At 38.3% G+C, this 20,218-nt stretch overlaps 1 protein-coding gene across 19 annotated transcripts in view; it reads right to left on the reverse strand.

Moving 5' to 3' along the window:
- Positions 1-20,218, reverse strand: part of BAZ2B (bromodomain adjacent to zinc finger domain 2B) — a 156,774-nt gene that overhangs the window by 109,788 nt on the left and 26,768 nt on the right. For 18 of the 19 annotated variants that reach the window (XM_055811648.1, XM_055811658.1, XM_055811657.1 and 15 more), the window contains exon 2: positions 7,549-7,591. The gene's annotated coding sequence lies outside the window, so the exon portion shown is untranslated. Of the gene's footprint in view, positions 1-7,544; positions 7,592-20,218 lie in introns of all 19 variants that reach the window. The other variant, XM_055811644.1, reaches the window with a different exon arrangement.

Consider the following 20,218-nt stretch of genomic DNA (forward strand, 5'->3'; position numbering starts at 1 on the left):
CTTCGAAGTTACATCAAGTTGGTCAGAGCCTTGTCCATTAAACAAGATGCAGATTTTGCAGGCTGAGCTCCCATTTCAGTGTTTTGCAGAGGCACGGAGTGGTTTGGGTTGGAAGGGACCTTAAAGATCATTAAGTCCAACCCCACTGCCATGGGCAAGGCCATTTTTTACTACATCAGGTTGCTCAAAGCCCCATTCAGCCACACTCTGACCACTTCCAATGATGGGGCACCCACAACTTCTCTGGGCAACCTGTTACAGTGTTTCACCATCCTCACAGTAAAAAATTTCTTCCTCACACCCAGCCTAAACCTATCTTCCTTTTTAAAACCACCGCCCCTTGCCCTGTCACTGCAGACCCTGGTAAAAAAAAAAATGTATCTCCATCTTTCTTATGATCCTCCTTTATATATTGAAAGGCTGCAATCAGGTCTGCCCCACAGCCTTCTCCTCCCCAGGCTGAACAAGCCCAGCTCTCTCAGCCTGTCCCTACAGCAGAGGGGCTCCAGCCTTCTGAGCGTCTCCGTGGCCTCCTCTGGACCCGCTCCAACAGGTCCGTGTCTTCCTTGTACCAGGGACCCCAGAGCTGGATAAGTGATCCAAGGGGGGCTTTCATGAGAGCAGAGCAGAGGGAAAGAATCACATCCCTTGACTTGCTGGACTTACTTGTTTTGATGCAGCTTGAGATGCTACTGGATTTCTGGGGTGCAAGCACACACTGCCAGCTCGTGAAGTTTGACACCTTTCATTCTCAGGAATTTTTCTTTTATCAGTCAGGTTTTCCCTTCACACAGTTTGTGTCTTTTGCCTCTTTTCTCTTCATCGTACACTTCCAAGAAGAATCTGACTTTTAACAGCTTTCAGGCAGTTCAAGATAACCACTAGCTTCACTGAGCCTCCTCGAGCCTGAATTATTCCAGTTCTCCCACACATCTGTATTACATCACACATTCCTGTTCCCTATGCGTCTTGGTAGCCAGCCACTGGTATCAGTAAAGTATGCCCCTTTCTTGTACCTGGGACCTCTGAATTGGGATACTGCACTCTAGGTGTGGTCTCACCCAAATGGGGCAGTAGGAGTTGCTCCCCTCAGACTACTTGCTGCCTACACTCTCACTGATACACTCAGTGATGCAGCTGGCCTGCTTTGCTACAAGACTGCATGGCTGACTCATGTTCAGCTTGCTGTCTATCAAAACCAAGCGCCTACTGCCCCCAACCTGTCCCGCTAGGCAAAACGTTCTGAAAAAGAGGGGTTTTTGTTCTTATTCACCTACTGTCAAAATAAATTAGTAAGTGTTTTATGGACTACCAATGATACAAGCAACAGAAGAACAGCACTACAACCACAAATCAAGACTAAGCCAAGGCCTTGTGCCTTTCACACATGGCTGAAGAGAGATGCTGATCAGTATGCCCATTACCAAGCTGTTCCATTTTCACATCAGTTTCTCACAAAATGCACGTCTAAGCTCTTCCAGTTGTCAAGTTAAAAATAAAAGAACTCTCATTCTTTACTTAATTAAGAATCGTGGTTGCCTTCTCAGTTTTGACTCTTTTGATTCCACTATTTCAAGTTTTCTTTATTACCACAGGATTCATTACTTACCTTAAAATCAGAAAAGAAATTAAATAAAGCAAATTTAGTTTTGCCTAAGGATTTTGATGAATATACTTTAAGAATACAATCAAATATCATATGAATGCTGTAACAGAAAATTTAAAGAAAAACACAAAAAACCATGTACAATATGCCTCCCTCCTCAAACTTTTAATCCTTACCCAGATCAGACTTTTTAAAAACAGTTTTCCTGTGGTGAACTGGTGAAGTCCTACTAAAAAGCAGCTTTCTAGCTGAAACAGGAATACTCAGATTAGCTACTAGCAGAAAAGTCCCTGAAGATTTATATTCAACAAATAAGGTTGCATCAATTTACATATGGAAAATTATCTTTTCAGTATTTGACCAGAAATGTCTTCTTAACCTGAACATCTAAATTACAGAGCTACTGTATATTAATACTCATAAATTTAATTAGAAGAAATATTTCTCATTCTCATAAGCGGACAAAGCTTTGTATTTAAACACTAAGAACACCGCTTCTGTGAGAAAGTCAAAGCAGCCTAAGTGAAAACCCTCATCTAATTGTATATACTTGGAAAGATCTATGAACTTTTGAAGTACCTGTAAACAACGAAACTACTTTTTTGTGAGAACAGATCACTGCTATTGCAAAGATAAAATCAGCTGCTCTGAACAATACAGTGGCACTACCGAAAAGTCAACTTAAATCTGAGGTCCTCCATTTGCCATCTGTACAATAAAGCTTAATAAACCACTTACTCCTGCTAAGAGATACTAATCATGGATTGACAATACATAATCAAAATCTCCTCTTTAACTCTTTCAGCAAATAACCATTATTAAATCTGGTTTGCAGCAGCAGCACTAAAACAGCTGGGAGTAATGTACAGAAGCTGTGCCAGTAGTATGGGTTTTTTCCATTTTGTTTTTTAAAATTGCCTTCCTATTATAAAACACAACACATAAAATATAGACTATTAGTTTAAAAGAAAACTGTAATAAACCTAGGTTTTCTGCAGAGAAATACAGTTTATTAGTTCTTTTCTCCTTGAAACTGTCAGCTATTTTGTAATTTTACTTCCATAATTATTTTATCTAGCATGTTAATTTGTTCTCTTTGATAAATCTAAACATACATACACATACAAGCAAACATATACACACACAATGACCATCTTTGCAGACAAATCAGCAAACATACAGCCATAAACTACTTTTGTTTCAATTTTGATGAGATTATTTTCTAAAAATAACTATGCAAAATTAAGTAGGAAAAAAGTGTAATTGCCTTTACTTTTTTATTTACACTCTGTATAATTACTGTAGGCACATAAAACTGTTAACATCATATTATTTTTAGTTTCTTAGTCAATGTTAATTGTTGTTATTATACTGAAGTAAAGATATAATTAAATCTGCAGGTGTTACATATGTACAAAGAAGTAAATCCTCATGTTCTTTGGGGGATGGGCTGTTTTGGCAGCTTTTATATTTTTTCTGAGCTTACCAAATGTACATCCACCTACACAGTCAAAAAACCGAATTGCTCCTTTTCAAGCACTATTACTAAAAGTAATGAAGCATGTTTTCATAGAATCACAGGACAGTGTGGGCTGGAAGGGACCTTAAAGCCCACCCAGTTCCCACCCCTGCCCCGGGCAGGGACACCCCCCAGCCCAGGCTGCTCCCAGCCCCATCCAGCCTGGCCTGGAGCACTGCCAGGGATGGGGCACCCACAGCTGCTCTGGGCAGCCTGGCCCACCGCCTCACCGCCCTCACGGGGAGAGGCTCTTCCTAATATCTAATCTGCATCTGCCTTCTTTCCACTTAAAGCCATTACCCATTGTCCTGTTGCTACAGGCGCTGGTAAAAAGCATCTCCCCATCTTTCTTATGATCCTCCTTTATATACTGAAAAGCCACAATCAGATGTCCCTGGAGCCTTCTCTCCTCCAGGCTGAACAAACCCAATGCTCTCAGCCTGTCTCCACAGGAGCAGGGGCTCCAGCCCTCTGAGCTGTTCTGGCCCGACTCTGGTCCGACTCCAACAGGCCCATGTCCTTCTTGCACTGTAGGCCCCAGAATAGTTTTGGGGGAATATAAAAACAAAGATTCCCTTTCCATAACCAAATACACCTTCACCTGAATTCTTTAGACCCTTGAGTATTTACGTGATGAAAAAAGGCAAACATAGCTCTGCATCTAGATGCTTCAAGCTAGCTTCTGACAAGAAGAATGGGAAGTTGTGGGGAAGGAGCTAATGATACACTCAAATTGCCATAAAAGCACAGAACTATTTTCACTAACCTGAAGTCACCTAATTTTTTCTTCTTTCTTTCCCCCTTACCTCTCCACACAGCGTGTTCCAATTTATTACCAATAGTTTCTCATTAGTTGCCAGTTCCCAGGCTTCTTGTCAAATTTTACTCACAGTGAAACAATCAATCTTTTTGTGCCATTTCTTTTGTTTTGAGACATCTGACAAGTGATGAAGCACAAACAAACAAGAAAGCAAGATGTCTGCCTAACTTGCATGTTTCTGAGAGACTGTTGTGTTTTTATTTAGTTTGCAAACAGGCTACTATTTACACACACTTAAGTTTCATGTAAGGGAAGGGCTTTTCTTGGCAATTTCTGCATTTTAGAAGCAGTAATTCAAATATATAACATCTTTCCTGGATCTGACAGCAAAAACACTCACACACTTTTTTTGTTGCTGTTCATCTTCACACTCCGAGCCACCAATTCAAAGTAGGCCAATGCATACTTGTTACTGCAAAAAGAAACTGGGTAATTTTCAGAACATGCCAAATCCTTACTTCTACTTTCTGCAGAAAGCACAATTTGTGAAGCCTTGATCTTCTCCTCCACCCTCTCTCCCTGCCCGCCTGCCACCCCCACCTCCCCAAAAGGAATAAAACTTAAATGTAGATCTCACCTACAATGACTCTTCTGCTAACCTCAATATTCACCAACTAGCATTCCTGTAGTGGCAGCATCTCTCAAATGTAACTTGTCATCACAATTTTGTTCAAATTCTGAGGGTTCTCTTCTTCATTTTACCTTAACTCTAGAAGTTTTTGTTCAGCCTTCTGTGCAGCTGATCTTTTACTTTTAAATCACTTGTTTAATTCTAGCTGTTAATAAATTTGTTTCATTATAACCATATAGAAAATTTTTTTGAAAGTATTATCTGCGTAACTTTCAAGTACTATGCCAACATTCTGCATTAATTCTGTTTCCACAAGTAAAGTGGTACTGTTAGAATTCACAACCACCACCACCACCTTTTGGAACAAATAAAAAGAGCCACCATTAGGGATGAAAAGAATTTTGTATTTTGGGAGCCGAAATTAGTCTCCTCAAGAACCTCGTATCTAAAATGGCATGACTTAACAGAAGAAAAAAAAAAAAAAAAAAAAAAAAAAAACACCACCACAACTCAGAAAGTACAAGGAAGTATTACTTGCCATTTTTCCTAGTCTTTTCAAGCTCTCCCTGGAGCAACCTATTTGTTACCACAGAATGCATTCTGAAGTGTCATTTCTTTGTTTGGATGGAAGGGCTGTTATTGCTTCATAACAAACAAAGAATGTAGGGTAAAGAATTGACTGTACCCACAGAAGTGTTAGAGATGGCTACGGATATGTTTTTTCCCCTTTTTCAGAGATTTGACCTTTTTCATTCCTCACAAAAGGAGTAACTAACTTAAAAGTTGGCCATAAACACACAAGTAAAATAAACTGGTACACTGAGTTAGTACAATCAGTCTTAACAACTGGCTTGTTGAAAGAAAGAGATCAGCACCTGGCTATTATTTCCTTTGCATTTAAGGCCTATGGGAAAACTGACCAAAAAACACAAATCAATCTATAAATCCTCCTGTCTTTCCCCAATAGCATATTTAAAGGAAGAAAAGCTATGCATGTAAACTTGACCATTTATGGAGCATTCTTCTCATTCTACTGAGTAAGGCACTTTTCCGGTTTTTTGTTCAGTATTGATCCTGACTGTTCCACAGTGTAACACAGCTGCACCCATCTAGCACCTCTCACTCCATGGTTGTAAGTCTAGGGGAAACTGCCCCCCCAAAGTGGGATCTAGACTTGTTTGTGGGTAGTAACTCCCAAAACATTAAGGAGAAAGGAGCTTTCATAACACTTCAGTGTTCAGAAAAGTCACAGAGAAATTTTCAACTCGAGCAATGGTTGTTTTCATATTTTTATGTACTTCTATTCACAATGGGATTCATACCTCCTTCCCAAGGAAAAGGACTAATTTTATTTTTTTCAAACAAGATTTCACAAGTTAGAAGGTTAGCAGGTTTACCTTTTTAAAGCCCAAGATACAGGTAATGTTTCTAAAATTAATTAGATACCACAGCCCGCTACCCCCTAGAGGAAGCTTCCAGTTTTGCAGGAAGTTTCAGCAACTTCCATCAGACCCAGGGAGGCTGGGAAAGCCCCAGCCTTTCCATTTCAGTACATCCAAAAAAAAAAAGTTAACTTCTAACACAGAAACAACAGGGTTCAGTTTTTAAGAAAAGAAAGCTTTTTCATTAAAACTTGCCTAGCTTATATGAGCTGGCACTATACTACTGTAGTAGGGTAAGTTTCATGTCTGATGGCTGAAGTAAACTCTAAATCCTAGATACAGTCTTCCTATTTTTTGTCTACTATTGCAGATTACTTAATGACTTTCCTAGTTCTGCTTTTTTAAACAGGTTCAGATTGCTGCTCCTCACTTCAAAATAGCACGCTATCTTATGTTCTGCCCTTACCTGCTCTCATATCACTGCCTGCTAAGCAATGTGTTCACTAGAAAACTGTTCTTTTGACCTTTAATTCACTTGATTTAATAGATCTGCTCTCTCCATATGAACCTATACATTCTTTGAATTCAGCAGATGTTGCTGTTCTTCCCATTCCGTTAAGTACTGTATTAAGTCACATGTAGTGGTTTTAATAGCTTCTCTTTCTGCACTGTACAGAAATCACGCAACTGTACACCTGAAGTACTTCTAAAACCTGAGCCTTTTAAATTTAATCTTAAAAAATTATTTTAATCAGCACGTAAAAATGACTGATTTAGCCTTCTTCCCTCCTCCCCCCCCCCCACTCCATCCCCACCTTGTCAGTGCAAATTTAATCTTTACTGATTGCAAAGGTACCTCTGGAAAGAGGGCATGAAGGCTGCTACTGAAATGTAAGACTCCACTGTATCACCAGTATCATGTCTGGGATCTAAACAAGGCTCTCATTAATGAACCTGTCTCATTACTGTACATAAACTTGCAATACGTCTTTACAGATTTAAGTATGTTATTGGCTATTTTCAGGGTATATTATCACAAGTGTATGAAGAATTGATGGTTAATATGAGGAGCACCAAAATAATAAACTTGGAAAATTATTCTTCATTTCCTAATATTGTAGTAAACTATTAATAAAACAAGATAATTCATGCTCATCACACAGCAAAATATCACATGGCTCTGACTATTCAAAGTACTTTTTCCAAAGTTGCTAAAACTGATTTTGGAATCAAAACTCTCTGCACAATCTCTCCATTCATTTTAACTGTTTCCTAACCTATGTAATGTCAGATATCAAAACTACTAAAGATGTATTTGACAACATGCAACACACTAAGATTACATTCTATCATATTTCAAGCCTACATATAAAGAAATCCAGAAAGAAAATTAACAGTGTTATTACAGACATTAATTGTTAAAACACCTACTCAACGGTTAGACATGCAGCCACGAAAGTAATAGCACTTGCGAACTAAGAATCTAAGAGTCTTCGTTAAGCCTGTGCTTAATGTCTTGCTGCAATCAGGACCTGGATGCAGAATTTAGCACTAAGCCATACAGTACCTAACACCTTCTTTTTCCCCCTGCATGATTCATGCTTCTCAGAAAATCTTATCAGAAAACACTTATCGCTATGGCTTACTTACTGTGATGAACCTGGTCAGTTCTGTGACATTGCTGTTTCGCAACCTGTAAACAGAAAACAATTAATTATCAGCTGAGTCATCCTTTCATCAAGCAACTTTAACAAGGACAGACGCATAGAACAGAACAGTAAAAATTCTTAAAAAAAACATGTAAGGTATTTTCAGTATACTGAAAATACTTTGCTTCCCACAGCCAGACATGAAGCTATTAAAAACAACAATAGTTTAAGCATAATGCTATGTAATCACACTTTCTTTGTTTGCAACCAGCTGTTTAAATACACATACCCATTTTACCCTTACTAAACTGTGAATGATACAATGCTTTCCCCTTTGTTGTACCCAGTAAGTCAAAGGAATCTTCCTCTTAAAACTCAAAAAGAATTCTGGCCTCCCAGAAATCAATGAGAATCTTCTATTCTGTTTCTGTGGAGCCAGAGTTCCATTCCATTACTAACACTCTCTAGCATGGGGATTTCAACTTCTCCTCATGCTTTGAAAATTCAAAGAATGTCTATGTCAGTACAAAATCCACACATATTTCACTGAAAATTGAAAACTAAAATTAATTTTCAAACATTTGTTTGGATTGCTTTCTTGCTTCACACTGTATAGGAAATAGAAAACAGCACAACAGATGCTACGTTTGGAATACAACCACTTCAGGATAATGTTACTTGCTATAGTAACAGAAATCTGGTATTATTAGGGGTTTCTAATTATTTTTTTTCATTGGAGACTAGTAAATACTCAGTGAGATTTTACAGTTTTATTTTTTAAATGTATTTTCTGCAGCACTAAACATATACTTGTTATATTAAGCTTGTACAATGCTCTCTACAGCTACATTGCTCAGTTAAAACTGTCTATCAAATATGAATAACTGCCTATCAAAAACTGCCAGAGTAAAATGGCATTTGGGGGTGGGGTGGGGGTGTTGTTGGTTTGTTTGGGGATTTTATCTTTACTGAACACTTTTTACAAAGAAAATGGGGGGGGGGGAAATGGACATTTTTGCTCCAGAATTTTTCTACAGCATCACACTGATGGGAGCATAAAGCTCCCACTATCTCACAGTAGCTCAGTCAAGAAAACATGCTAATAAGTTTACATAACCAAAACTTCAGCCATCTACATAAGCAAGAACTTTTTTTACAGAGTTAGGTAAGCTACATAACAATTTCAATGTAGGTAGGTAGTTACATCAACAACAGCCATAGTTTTTTAAATTTAGTTTTAAATTACAACCTGAAAATGTGTGGGCATTAACATCACCAAGTTTTTTATTTATTATGGCCACTACTGTCAAACTCTACTCCCAGGCCTGCCAGGAAAAAATAGGTATTCTCCCCTGTCAAAGGGCAGCCAGAAACAAATCACTCCTCAGAACAGTCAGTGGCAACATCATCAACCTACAGAGGAAAGGAATCACACTTGTTCTCCCAAGGAGAAATCAAAACATTACTGTTTTCCTTCTCTACCCTACTGCCATGCTTTACCACCACCAAAGAACTCCCCAACCTACTAGACCAGAAACAAACAGAAGCAATGGAAGGAGACATGACACAGTACCTACACCATTTAAAAAGTGAGAGCAAAGCTTTTTTTTTTTTTTTGAGAGGAAAAGCTTAATAAAGCATGTATTTTGCTACACTCTCAAATATCCTGCTGGTTGGCTAGAACCCGGAACCACCCTTCGGAAAGCAGAAAATGAAGTTGTATTTCTTCTACTAAGCTGGAAACATGGCATTTCCTGTATCAAATGAAGCTCAAGTACTTGCTACCTGTTATAATTTTGCACGTTATGTTCTACTTCTGACTACATCTATACCTGTGGCACCGCTAAGTTTTGGGGTTGGTATCAGTCCTGAAGGCACTGAATAGCCCACCAAAACCTGAACCTTGAGACAAATGTTAGAGCTTCAATACAGTTGAGAATAGTGAAAACATCTATTAAGGTTCCAGTGTGCCATCTGCAAGCAGTGATAATCAACTACCTTACCAGCAGGCAGAGCATACTGCACTGTCACAGCCCTGAATACTGTCCATTGAGAAGAAGTTGTTTCCCAAACCTCTAAGGATCCAACCACACTGGAATACAGCTGACTTGTTTCCCCATGGTAACAACACTACCAAAAGGGAAGACAAGACTTGGGAAGAAATCTTGAGTAGTAGATTCAGCCTGATGCCCTCTGACAATCTGTTGCTTCAACAAATCTCCTTTACCAGCCGCTGACTTCTTTATACTTTGCTCTGACTGGATGCAAGTATGTAAGCCAAGCCGTGGGGAAAGAGAGAGAAAGGGGATTTTTTTCATCTCTTCTCTATCTTAGTACATGGAAAGCATCACTTCTTGGAAAACCCTCTACAACTTAACTAGAAATCCAAAAAATTGTAAACAAAGCAGCTTCCACAAGAAACTGGAACAGGTACTTCAGAAATTGTAATGCAAAAGACTGCATGACTGCAAGTAAAAACAGGTGACAGCTTCAAAAACATGCTTTACTATGGCTCCAATACTTCATGGTCTGCGTATGTTAAGAACTATTTCCAGAGCAAAAAAAATTCAACATTAACCACATGCAGAAGCAAAGTAACTTCATACTGTCTCGAGTTATCTCACAGCTTCATACCACATGAACTACTTAAGATAGTAATGTAAAATGAGTTTCAACAAAGTACATTTGCATTTTCTTAGCTTTCTTTGACTAAAGACCTACTAAAGTCAGCCTTTAATCTGAAATGATGCAATAACCATTTCAGTCCACCTTCAAAACTCATACAAAACCTCAAGACTGCTGCCTGTGTAAGCTTTCAGTCTTCTATACTCTTGATACCCATGTTATTAGAGGTCATGTTCTATGTTCATTCCTACCTTCAGTGCCTGTGTATGTAGAATACCTTTCCACAGGCAGTTGAGCCATGAAGTTGATTGCACCTCAGGGAAGGGGTAGGGATAGGAGGGCTGTGGAATCTAACCTTGGAAAGGGGAATGGAATATGAAATCAGAGTTTGAGACAGATAAGCACAAGTGTCAGGAAACGCCTGGGAGATGCGAGGATGAAAAACCAGGATAGGAAGGCATGCAAATGTGCAACACCACCAGCAGGTGCTGTGGAACCCGAACAAGGTAATTCCTTAATCCCTTTATTGAAACACTTAAACAGAAATCCAGGAGCACAGTTGTCCATTAAAATATCATATGGTATGCAAATCATCCAGCATGAATATATGAGTATCACATACTTTCATTACACTAAAAAAGCCTGTATTCAGAAGGAAAATTTTAGTACTACATTCAAAACTACAGACAATAAAACCAGTACTAGTGTCAAATTAACCTAATGCAGTGGTCAAATGTTCTTCCTCCCAGACAGTGTCAACTGCGCAGTCAGTATTTTAGTGAAGGTCTAAATGTGTACACACAGACTTACCTACTATCTTTTGATGAGCCAAAACTAACTTCAGTTGGACAACTCTGTATTACACACAACTGACTGACCAACGTCCTGTGTATCTAAGACTCTTCAATGCAGGGAAAAAAGTGCATCTTGATGCAACTGCTGTAAACTTCATCAAATAAACTCAGTATTTAAGAACAAAAATAGACAAGTGTGATATATTTACAGGAGGACAAATCTTACATCCCATTTCTTGCTCAAGTAAACAAACAAATGCAAATACAATGCAACATGACAACATGCATCATACACTGCCCTGGTTCCTTCTCCATATACTATATATATTTATAATAAACAAATCACCACGTTAATCAAAGACCATTGTCCATTCTTCACCAATAAAGAAAAGCATATTTATGCATGGTCTTGTATTACTGAGGTTGTTTATTCTCTTTGCAAAGACTAATGGCTTCATTGTTCAGAGTTTTATTCGCTTGCTGTAGAAAGCTATCTCAATACATTAGTAGTACTTGCCACAGTCAGTAAAGAAATGGTCCAAGGCCTCTAAACTAGGTATAGCAATTTTCCCTTTGAAAGTGGGAAGAAACTTACATGTTGATGACATCCCTCCCCCCAGACTCCACCTTCCTCAGCATCAAAGAAATATTACAAGCTCACATGCTGGAATGGATTGGAATCTGCCTCATGAGTTTTTCTTAAAAAATGGCACTTCTATACAGACATAGCTAACCTTCCCAATTACTCACTTTATTCTTAAAATAACTCTGTGATTTTTTTTATTTAAAAAACCCACAATGGGCACCAGTCAAAACCTCAGTCCCAGGAATTAGGTGTAATGTAGGCTGCAGGTATGTTTTGCACGTCTATCATAAGATTAAAATTAATGTTATACAAGGTGCATCCATTAGTAGAAGTAACTCTTCTTTATTTTAAATATACATTCCATTCCACAATGGTTACAGTATTTCCTTAAACACACCATCATGAAAGCAGAACGAATGGCTTAAAGTTGAGTCACTAAGTGTCATTTATTCATTTTGCTCCCATTCTGTTTCTGTAGGACTTCTGAATCGATCTCCCTTCATTACCTTGCCAAATCTCAGCCACACACTGTCTATTTCAATAACTGAATTTCACCTCCCTGTAACATGTCAACAAAACTACTGCTCCTTCTCTCACCTTACAGCAGATGCATAGGAGATACTTTTGTAACTTTAATCATTATTTTAAACACAGGGGACTTGACATCTGCTATCACCTGGACAACGCACATATCTCACACATTGAATTAGCTTGACTTTAAGTAATTTGAAGGTTACACAAGCAGAATTCTTATTTTCCCCTCTTTCCAGCAGCTTGTATTTGGTGCTCCCAAGAGAGTCAAAAGATGATTATCAGTGGTGCAATCAAATTATTTCACACTTTATTCTGGAAAATTGGAAATTATCAACCTGCTTTGCTTGAAAGAAATTACTCTCTACCCTCCCAGGTAAACACAGCTGTGCATTTCTTTCTAAAGGGAAGTAGCACTCAGTAGTATGATAATTTTTTGGTTAACGTTCCAAGACCTAATTGGACACTTGCAAATTACGCACGAACACATGAGGAAGAGGTGGAGAAAAGTTAGAGGGCTTTAATATCACAAGTAAGACAATGTAAGAAACACACATAGTGCAGGGCACTGTGAAACCCTCACAGCCTGTGCCCTGTAAGCATAAACTGGGCTATCATACACCCAGTGGTCAGGCTGGTTTTGTATAAAATTTAATTGTAGCAAGACATCTACCTGATAAAATCAAGGGTAAAAGTGAAACAGATCTACCACACCACTTGATGGGTTCTGGGAGGCAAAAGACTCTCCTGTAAATGGATATATCCTCACTACAACCCCCACTATGTCTGTCGAACTCGTTTTCTGCCAACTTTAAGCTAAGCTAAACAATGCACACAAAACACAGTGCAGCTAATTGTCAAGTATTTACTTATTTTTCCTTCAGCCTGTGAGCAGCTGCATGCTACTGCCTCTACACTGTCAGCAACACTTGAATTTAGCCAGTCCAAAGCTGGTTCAGGGTTCTGTGAGCTGCTTCCATTGCAAACACGCTAGCTCCCCAAAGCTTTCTACAAGTTTTCAGGAACCAGAATCTCCATCTTCAAAAAAAATTCCCTTAACCATTTATAAATTTGAACAGACAGTACTTCCATTTAACATATTCCTTTTTTCTTCCTCATCCCATTGCTTCTGGTTGCAACTCCTTCTAAACAAACGCTCTATTCAGACACTACCAACATCAGTCTGAACGTGCTGGTCACATGCTCAGGAGTTCAGTAACACTGCTCTTGAACAGCCAGTTTTAACGGAGACTGAGAGGTACCGCGGTAAAGCGACTTGTAGTCTATTTCACACACACACAGACACCCTCCAACACATCAGTTCACCTCACTCTTCACTCAGCCAAGCAAGCGTACAATCCAACATGAAAGAGGGGCAGGATGCAGCTAAAGCAATGGGACTGCTCCTCACCACAACATCTCAGCACAAGACCAAAGAAGGCACAATAGAAAATCGTACCAATTAAATGGAAGCAGTACAGACTCCCAATTGGTTTAAACTATTAGAAAAAGCAAGAATTTTTATCATTGCAACCAGAATGTACTTGATGGCCCAAATAAAGGAAGTACTCAGATGGAAACTATGGCACATCCTTTTCACAGCTGTGGGGTTTAATTACCTCACTAGATTATATCTGTCTACTGCACATTTCTACCATCACTTTACAACTTACTGACCAGTCCAACTCAACCATTGGTATGTACCAACTTATAACTAAAAGGCACATCTACTGTGGCAAATGTGATTCTGATTGTTACTTCCTCTGGAGTCCATCCTTATGGTTGCTTTACTCAGAATTGTATTTGCATTAGCTGACCATGTAGAGGTTTGCACTATAAAGAACAATTAACATATAAAAACTTTTTTAGAAGCAAGTTCAAGGAAGAACCCAAACTTCTATGTTAACTGAAGGTTTTTAAAAACAAACTGTAAAAGAAATGAAAACTCAACATAAACCATTACCTACAAAAAGACACAACTATTATTTTTAGGGCAAAACTTGGGAAAACGTAACTTAAAACTAGTGATTGTGAAGTTTCAAAAACTGTACTATTTGCTCTAGATATGTATATACCAAGACCGAAACGTTATAATTTTGCAATTAAAAACAAATGAAGCATCTACTTTTATAAATAATACATCCCTTGTGTATTGCAGTCGTTTTCTTCTCCCCGATCAAAAGCACACAGACTGGTACTGGCTCCAGCATCTTCCTGCAGTACAGGATAAACAGGTGCCTTAGGTACACAAATACTATACTAAGCAGAAAGCTAAGCTAAAACTCAACAGTAAAGATATGATTTGGGATTAACTTAAGGGAGTTAACACAAATACCAACTTCTCTGTCCAATTAAAAAAAAAAAATAGAAAGTACCACAGAATATTGTTTCAGACTAAATATTCTTTTCCTTGTCACAACTGCACATACACACAAACATGGAAATTTCAGGATTTACTATTTAATTGCACAGTAACGTACATTCTTGCAACTAGTTTCTTTTGCCTTTCAGTACCCACAGTTATTCCACTAACAAAGCCCAAGAGAAAAGCATTTTATGGTGGCTTATTTTTTAGATTTATTTTTAGAATTGATTATTGCAAAGCATGAAACGAGGTATCCTTAAACACAAACAAAATTCTAATGCAATTTGAAAATAAAAGGCCAGAAGCAGCCGACATTCCACACTCAATGCAGATAGGCAGAAGGTGAATATTTGAAAGAACAGAACATGTGGAGTGCCTGCAAAAGGAGATTCTGAACTTTCTTTTATATTTCCCAGTATCAACTCAGCACAGGCGGTGTCTCATTGGCTGCACTGTGCTACACAGACACACAGGTGTGATAAATGCTTCTCATTGCAAGAATGGGACAGTTAATGTGGACAGGAAATGTTATGTTATTTTTTATTTTCAAGTTTCTTTGATAACTATGCAATGTTACTGTAACCTTATCTCTTTTCCAGCATTATTTCCTTATTGTGTACAAAGTAAAGAAAAAGGAAGTTTCCTGTCCTTGATATTAGCATATAAATGGAGCTAACTGAGGTTTGACCTAAGTGGGAAGACAGGGTGGGGTGAGTTCCCACCTTTGTTACTGTTATCACTTTGCGAGGTGTTTTTTTTAAAACAAGACTAGTATAACTGGTTTACATTCTGGCACTGACAACTTCTCAATTAACTCAAAACTTAGAATCTGAAATCGCTGCAAATGCAGTAAAAACTGCACCATTTTCATAGAGCTGAGAGGCTCGCTCTTGACTGCAGTCTTCTTCTTTCTCCAATGCAAGCATCTTACAGAAGATATGCCTGTCTTGTTGAATTCGACTTAGTGCCCTTTCCAATTATATTGCAAAAAAAGGTTGAAGGAACATGAATTTTAAGCTACATTCTTCCAGGTTTTCATCAGTATTCAGGGCTTGTCGGCCCTGGAAGTTTACTGTGATGGGAAAGCTAACAAAGTTAAGGCACTATAAAAGACTGAAAAAGTGAGATAAGACAACTGTCAAACTTTTTCATACTTTGTTAACATTTACAACTACTATTCTTGAAAGGACAGAAAGGATACTTGATGAAATGGGGGCACTTTTTCTCTAAAGCTTACATAAATATTGTTTTTAAAATGAAGCAAGTTTCTCTGTGCAAGATGAGCCATGCCATTACAGACACTTTTCAAAGTCTTAGCAAAGAAGTCATTAGCGCCTATTAAAGACTAACACATGACAACCTGCTTCTTGGCAAACTCTTCTACCAAAACAGTCAAAAGCAAAAGAAAGGAGAATTCATGGCCCTAAAATAGACAACTTTAGGAAAGTGAGCCGATTTTAAAAAATTCACATATTTTTAGAAATATTTTTTAAAGGTTTTTATCTCTTTTGATGAACTAATAGGGATTAAGAACAAAAACTCAACTAAAAAAAATCTCCACTATGACAGTAGAGTTGAGAATATAAGCTTTATACAAATATATCATGTAGTTTCAGAAAATTTTTTATCTACCAAAGCAAAACTATCCATTATGATTTTGGAAACTACTAATAATTCAACAAGAGTTCAGTATTTCAGCAATGTGCACAGTAGTGCTAGCAAAGACTGGGCATCAGTTGGTATGAGGAATATTTAAGTACTAGAAATCAGATACTTCCCCTTAAGAGTTTGGATTCTGGGTTTAATTTGTTTAAAAGATTCATGTATTCAGGTTTTGCCTGCTTGCAACTCTTCTCTCGCCCCCTCCCATAAACCAGTGTACTAATACTAAAAGAGCACATGACTGGAGAAGACTTCCTGGATCGAATATACTTCCTTCCTATCCCACATGATACAACCCTCGTCATAACGGATCAGATGCCATCTTAAAATTTAGCTTCCTTCCCCCACCTTTATGTTCCTCAGGTTTTCAGCCTAAAATTGTTATCTATCAGCTTAACCCCGTTTGTTGAATCATACAATTTTTGTTCTCTTTACACTTTTTTCATGGAGTTTGTGGCCCAAGGAGGGGCAGGAGGAACAGGCAAGCTCTCATATTTTAATTTTAACTAAACCAGTCTTTAGTTCTTTCAAATCCTTCTGTAAGTCTCCAAATTACCCTTGGGATCCTAGTGTATCTTTTCACATATTTTAGTTTCAAGTTTCTTGAACATGAATAATCCTTCTGGAACAAAAAAGACAAACACTGTATTCCAGATGAGGCCTTATCAGGACATTCCAAATGCAACAAAGATTTAAGAGAATCATTAGAACCACTGCACAGAAGGCCTCCCATCCAGAGATGCCACATTTACCTCAGTAAAGTATTCAAGTACCCGCCAACAGAGAGATACAGCAGTCACATGCTCACTTGCTGCCAGGCAGAAATGTTTTGTTGGCTAAGGTCTTTACAGCTCTTGCTGTGCCTTCTAAACAGGAACAATGCAATTGGGGGGTGGGGGTGTAAGAAAAACCACACAATAATTTATCTTCAATATTATCAAGTTTCACTGGGTCTCTTCCACTCTTCACCTACATTAAACACAGTCCTGGAAGTGGCAGGAAACTAAGGCCTTTACCCACATCTTAACTTTGTAAAAAGATAATGAAGGTAAGAAACATTAATTCCATTTCACTGTACCAAGAAATCATCTTTTGAGCAGCAGAAAATGGGAGTTATCTATTTTTATGACAATTGTTTTAAACTCTGGAAGCCACATTTTTATTGTGAGTATGCTAGCACTCCTTTATGAAAGCAGAAGCCACGCAGACCCTTTGATCAAAGCACTGGGCAGACCATGCTTTTCTGTTGTAGAGGAAATTCAAGAGTTAGCCACTAGAACACTGCACTCAGGAACTATGAACTGGCCTTAAAACGCAAAACTAAGGCTTCTAGCCCACAGTTCCTCTATATTCTTTTACTTAAGTAATCTGATCTATGCATCTGGATAATTCTCTCATATTCAATTCTCTGGGTACAGGGATCAACTTACAGAGAATCATTTAATCATTCAGGTCAGAAAAGACCTTTAAGATTGTTAAGTCCAACTGTAAACCTAACACTGCCAAGCTCACCACTAAATCATGACCCTCAGCACCACATGTACAGGTCTAAATACCTCCAGGGACGGTGACTCAACCACATCCCTGGACAGCCTGTTCGAGTGCTTGACAACCCTTTCAGTGAAGAAATTTTTGCTAATATCCAATCTAAACCTCCCTGGCACAAGACTGTCTGATTATGATCAAGTAGACATCTTCTGGACACAGTCCTTATTCTCTGATTTGTTAACCTTCCCATTAAATCTTCATTAATTTGTTTGCTTGTTTACCCATTTTCAACTATTTTAAAAATATTACTAATTCTCATACTAGAATAATTATACAGCATCTGACTTCCAAATGCTGAAAAATCTCTGTATACACTGTGTGAAGAACGAAGAGGATCTTCCTTTGTGCTTCTTCCTATTTCAGTGCAGCAGGCCACAAAAAGCTTAACTACTGATCTAAAGTCTGAGGCTTTATTTAGTTCAGTAGTATTGAAAAATAATTCAACTTCTAAGTCCTTTTTGCTTTTTTGAGGTAAAATGTGTCTGTGAAACATGCCAGTTTGTAGCACCATTATCCTCTCACTGAAGAGGAATCCAAGCTAAAATGCAAAAAAGTTCAGAATGCTGAAGTATGGGGGGTTTATTCACGTTGCTGACCATTTCACACAGCTTGACAAGGTGAGATTCCTAGACTCAGCTACTAAGAAAAAAAAATCCCTTTGGAAGAAACAAAAGCTGTGTGGATTGTCAAAGCTCTGTCAGCACATCACACAGTATTAGGCCATGAACCTTTCCACATCAGGACCTTTCACTGTTACGATGGATGAAAGCAATGATGTTAGCAATGACAAGAAGGTCTACATCATGATTAGGTCTTTTGATCAAGATTCAAGACTTACAAAAAAAAATATCTTTTGGCAAAGCTTGTCTAAAAGTGCTGAAAGGTTTTTGCATCAATTAATTTTCATCGACTCCCACATTCTACACACATGATAGATTTTTTTTCTCTGACTCAGCACTTACAGGGATCAGCAAGCACACTTACGACTAAAAAGTGTCAGCCTTTCTATATAACCTCCCTGGTATGTCACTTCCATACATTTGATAAACAAGAATGATGTCAGGGCCATTCTCTAACAACTGGGGACATGCTGATTAACAACTCTACCATGCCAGTATAAACCAAAGTAAGGAACAGTCAGTAAAATCACAATACTGTTCCTCTTCCTGCCATCATCATCAATAGAATATGAAGAAAAAAAAACCAAACAAAAAACCCCAACGTGAAAAGAACTAAGTTTTTCTCCTAGCAAAAGAAGTGTCATTTCATCTTTTAACGTCTATTTTGCACTGAACAAGCAAAAGTCTGAGCATTACTGCATTAGAAGGGACTTAATATCTTCATCCTCTGTTTAAAAACTGGCCACCACCTAGAGATCGCATACTTGTTCTACAATATTGTAAGCTCCAGCAAACAAAGGAGCAGCAAGACATGACTTCAGCATTCATGTAGCTGCTCCTGTCTGCCAAAAAGACACAGGAATTGTTTTGCGTAGAGCCAGAAATCCCAGTCACAAACAAAACTTCACTGCATTCTGCATGACTCTGGGAAACATGTACCATATTAAAAAAGCAAAAAGTCACACAGACACAAACCTAGCTGAGGAAAAGAGAGAAAAACAAGGCTGAAAGAGCCAGTCAAGGGAAGAAAATAAAAAATCAAACCTATGAGAAAGATTGAAAGGTGTTTGCTTTTTTTTTAAAAAATGAAAAAATTAATTTAACTAACTGAAAAACATAAACACAATGCAAATGAGAAGGGGGAAAAATCATACAGGAATGAAGTGACAATTCTTTGTACAGGAATGAAGTAGTAATTCTCTGAATTAGTAGTATTATTATAGTTATTAGAATTGTTAACACAAATAGTTTAAAGTTCTTTTAACTGGGCTCCCCAGTTCAGGAGAGACTGGGAACTATTGCAGAGTGTCCAGCGGAGAGCTATGAAGATGATAAAGGGACTGGAGGGCTATGAAGATAAGGGGACTGGACCATCTCCCTTACAAGGAAAGGCTGAGAGAGCTGGGGCGGTTCAGCCTGGAGAAGAGATGGTTGAGAGGGCAGCTTATCAATGTCTACAAGTATCTTAATGGTGAGTGCCAAGAGGACAGGGCCAGGCTCTTTTCAGTGGTGCCCATCGATAGGACAAGGAGGAAAGGCCACAAACTCCAACACAGGAAATTCCTGAATATGAGGAAGAACTTCTTCACTTTGAGGGTGACAGAGCACTGGAACAGGCTGCCCAGAGAGGCTGTGGAGTCTCCTTCTGCAGAGACATTCAAAACCCATCTGGATGCAATCCTTGTGCAATCTCCAGAGGTCCCTTCCAACCTCGACCACTCAGGGATTCTTTGATTAATTTCTGCAAATTCTCACCACTGACACAGGAACCTTTATTAGGCATGAGTTTACTATCACAGCCAGCACAAAACTGAGACATCATATTTAAAAGGGCAGTAAGTTACTTTTATTAAATCTCCAGCACTGAAATCTCATTTAAACAATACGCTATGAGGAGGTGTGAAATACAGGTTTGATTCCCAATTAAATTATATTGGGTA

Source organism: Falco peregrinus, chromosome 8 (genome assembly GCF_023634155.1).
Source record: "Falco peregrinus isolate bFalPer1 chromosome 8, bFalPer1.pri, whole genome shotgun sequence".
In the NCBI taxonomy this organism is placed as follows: Eukaryota; Metazoa; Chordata; class Aves; order Falconiformes; family Falconidae; genus Falco; species Falco peregrinus.